At 46.0% G+C, this 4,232-nt stretch overlaps 1 non-coding gene across 1 annotated transcript; it reads left to right on the forward strand.

The window, feature by feature from the left end:
- Nucleotides 1–3,196: 3,196 nt before the first annotated feature.
- Nucleotides 3,197–3,274, forward strand: Trnag-ccc (transfer RNA glycine (anticodon CCC)). Its single transcript has one exon. It is a non-coding gene; the product is annotated as a tRNA-Gly (tRNA).
- The last annotated feature ends 958 nt before the right edge of the window (nucleotides 3,275–4,232 follow it).

Raw genomic sequence — 4,232 nt, forward strand, 5'->3', positions numbered from 1 at the left:
TAAATTTTCGATTGACCTGTGAATATTACGGTCGTTATAACTATAAAAACCGTTCATTATTATGCTTTTGGTAGCTATAAAGAATATCTATTACTTAATTTATTTTTAAGAGATTGTCAAAGATATTTAAGATAGACAACATCGATACATCTTACGTAATTTGAAAACACTGATACTTTTTGTGTCAGATTTTTGGGTTATAAATAATGGAAAAAAATTTAATACTGTTTTTGGTCAAATTTAAGTTGTTACGCTACACAAAGATATTCTCTGTGGCAAATGTTAAAAAGAAAACTGTCACATCTCAAAGTACAAATCCTACAAGATCACGTAGTTCTCGCGAAACCCTTTTGGAAATAAAAGAGAACTTTAACTGAAGAAGACAGTGCGACTGTTATCCTCCCACCATCGCATATCTCGCATGAGGATTATGACAATACGATAAGAGAGAATAGGACGCGTACAGAGGCATACAGACAGTCACCGAAGTGGAAGAGGAAAATGTACAATACTGGCACGATGTACACTCCACCATGGACCGTATACAGAGTGGATCACCTATAAATTGCACAGCAAATACTGCGGAAACGGGAAGTGCCACTGACGTGCTGTTTTCAAAGAATGGATTGGTAGTCAGAGGACCGTATCGTTAGCCAATTAATAAAAAAATAAAAAAAAGCGTTCAAATGGCTCTGAGCACTATGGGACTTTACTTCTGAGGTCATCAGTCCCCTAGAACTTAGAACTACTTAAACATAACTAACCTAAGGACATCACACACATCCATGCCCGAGGCAGGATTCGAACCTGCGACCGTAGCGGTCGCGCGGTTCCAGACTGTAGCGCCTAGAACCGCTCGGCCACTCCGGCCGGCGTTAGCCAATAAACAGATTCATTAATACTTAGAGTGTGTATATTCTGTGCAAACATACACCTTTTTTAAATGAAACAATGCCTACTGACATTAACAGACTAAAAGTAGGGGAAATTAGAATGTCAATGGTTTTTTGTTGCAGGAGTCTAGTGCGAGTCCTTTACGAGATACCGGATGCTGAAACGTTCCCACACCGACGCTTGTTTGTGCCATTCAATCTGCGTAGTTGGTGGGCACGATGTTGTTGCGTTTGCTTACAGTGTGCTTGTGTGGTCCTTGACTGCACTGCTATGTGCTAGTCAGTCAGTGTGTTACAGTCCAAGCAGTAGGTCGTGAGTGGACGATGGCATTTACATGCTCATAATGTATAGAGAGTGTATGAGGAATGCAGTTCGTTCTTGTACGGAGTATGCGGCAAGATATCCCAACAGACGTCAACCATTTCGGCAATTATTTACCAACCTCTTCAACCAGTTACGTGAAAGTGGTACTGTAAGATCTAGACAACATAACTGAAGGATGCTAGAAGACGTTCGTCGGCAGACCAGAGGAACCTGTGGTACCCACATGATGGCTGTCCTGCCCATAGTGCAATGAGTATTACAGCAGGTCTTCACGAACTGTTTCCAAATCGTTGGACTGTAGGCACAGGACCTGTACCTTGACCGGCCCGTTCACGTGATTTGACGCATGTAGATGTTTTTCCAATGGTTCTAAGCAATATGGGACTTTACATCTGAGGTCATCAGCCACCTAGACTTAGAACTACTTAAACCTAACGACCCTAAGGCCATCACACACATCCATGCCCGAGGCAGGATTCGAACCTGCGACCGTAGCGGTCGCGCGGTTCCAGACTGAAGCGCCTAGAACGGCTCGGCCACTTCGGCCGGCAGACTTTTTTTCTGTGGGGATAGATAGAAGACGCTGTCTCTAAGGACATACCAACTACACCCGATTATATGTAACGACGTATTAGTGTAGCCTGCTCTGACATCTCCGCTGAAGTGCTAGCTCGTGTGCAGCAATAATTCCACACCAGATTGGAATCACGTTTGTCGCTGCCAGTGGTTATTTTGAACACAACCTGTGACGGTCAACTGTCTCGTTACTGGTCAGAATCCACATGGCTAGTGTATGCACTTGTGTTGATGTTTACTATGTGCTGCCACAGGTATTGCGCAGGTGTCGATGTGGGAACTTTTGAAAATACGATTTCTCGTAAACGACTTGCACTAGAATCCTGCAACACACATCACTGACATTCTAATTTAACCTACTTTCAGTCTGTTAATGTCAACAGGCATCGTTCTGTGCACAGAAAATGCACTTTCTAAATAATATTACAATCTCCTGCTCGTCTGACTACCAATCCAATTCTGTGAAAACCGCACATCAACAACACTTTTCATCCCCGCAATATTCGCGATGCAAGTTTTAGGTGATTCACCTTGTATAGTTGTAGATCCTCGCGTAACCAACAGAGGTGGTGTGCCGCTTCTAATGATTTCGATATCGACGGATCGACGACTCCAGCGTTGTCACCTTCCCTTTCATCCTTTTCTTCGGGCCTTGTAGAAATCACCCCAACCGTGAACAGGCGAGCCTCTCGTCACCACGAATGGAAATAAACTGCAGAGGTAGACGCGTATTTGTGAATCCGTGAACAGTGGAGACATTTGTCGCTGGCGCGCTCGTCTCGTCGTCGTGTATGCTGTCGGAAGGAAGATGAGGCGCACATGCAGGCAGCTACGATCGTGTGTGCGCGTAGCGGCCGTCCTCGGGGACCCTGCGGACCATGAATTATGGATGGCGCGAGGCGGCGGCGCGGCGGGTGCTCGGCGCCTGGCGCCGCAGCCGCATCCCGATGCGCCCGTGTTCACGGCCCCCCCTCTACTCAGTCAACAGTGCGGTCTGCCTGCGGGCGACGGGCCCGAGTCTCGGCTAGTAGGCGCCGACTCCGGGGGGGAACGGCAGTCCGGAAGCAGGAATGGTGTGCGCAACACTTCTCCCGCCTGACAAGCTTTAGCTTCCTTCTTTGCAATAACAAGGGTGGGATGGGACGAGATACTTTGTGCCCAACTTTTGTAAATATTGCAATCTAATTGTGTACGTTATGTTCCAAAATTATGAAAAATTATTTATTCTTTTTCAATGAATTTTCCTACAGATTCTTTACCTATTTTAAATTTTTCAGTTAGGTTTAATACAAAAATGTAAGTCTAATTGGAATTCCACATCGAAGGTCTTACGCGACAAATAATTACATTATAAGATTTTTCAGATTCTGGACACTACTTACACATCGGTATCTCTTCATCGTCCGCCTGCTTAGCGGAGTGGTAACGTGCTTGCCTCCCATGCAAGCGGGCCCGGGTTCGATTCCCGGCCGAGTTGGAGATTTCCTCCGCTCATTTTGTGTTATCATCATCATCATCATTTAATCCTCATCACAGGCACGCAAGTCACCTACTGTGGCGTTGACTGAAATAAGACTTGCACTCGACGGCCGAACTTCCCTGGACGGGGCCTCCCGGCCAGCAATGCCATACGCTCATTTCATTTTTTATCTCTTTAAAAAGTATGTTGCTAATAATAGTCAACAATTAACGATATTTGTATTTCTTCGTGGTGGCCATAAAGTACCATTCCCCGTTCCCACCCTGGTAGTATACGCTGAAACAACACAACTCTTGGGATACCACCCGATAGTGTGTCAGATCACCTTTTGCCCGGCCTACAGCAGCAACTCGACGTGCTATCGACTCGACGAGTCGTTGGAAGTCCCCCGCAGAAATATTGAGCCATGCTGCCTATATAACCTTCCATAATTGCAAGAGTGTTGTTAATATTGGATTTTGTCCACGAACTGACCTCTCGATTATGTTGCACAAATGTTCGACGGGATTCGTGTCGGGAGATCTGGGTGGCCAAATCATTCGCTCGGACTGTTCAGAATGTCCTTCAAACCATTCGCAAGCAATTTTGGCCCGGTGACACGGCGCACTGTCATTCACGACAATTCCATCGTTGTTTGCTGCAAATGGTCTCCAAGTGGCCTAACATAATCATTCCCAGTCAATAATCGGTTCAGCTGGGGCAGAGGATCCAGTTCATTCCAATTAAACACAGCCCACACCACTATGGAGCTACAATCAGCTTGCATAGTGCCTTGTTGACAACATGGGTCCATGGGTTTGTGGGGTCTGCACCACACTCGATCCCTACCATTCAGCTCTTACCAACTGAAATCGGCATTCATCTGAACAGGCCACCGTTTTCCAGTCGTCTAGGGTCCAACAATATGGTGACGAATCCAGGAGAGGCGCTGCTAGCAATGTCGTGCTGTTAGCAAAGA

The sequence above is a fragment of the Schistocerca cancellata genome, chromosome 1, assembly GCF_023864275.1.
Source record: "Schistocerca cancellata isolate TAMUIC-IGC-003103 chromosome 1, iqSchCanc2.1, whole genome shotgun sequence".
Lineage (NCBI taxonomy): Eukaryota > Metazoa > Arthropoda > Insecta > Orthoptera > Acrididae > Schistocerca > Schistocerca cancellata.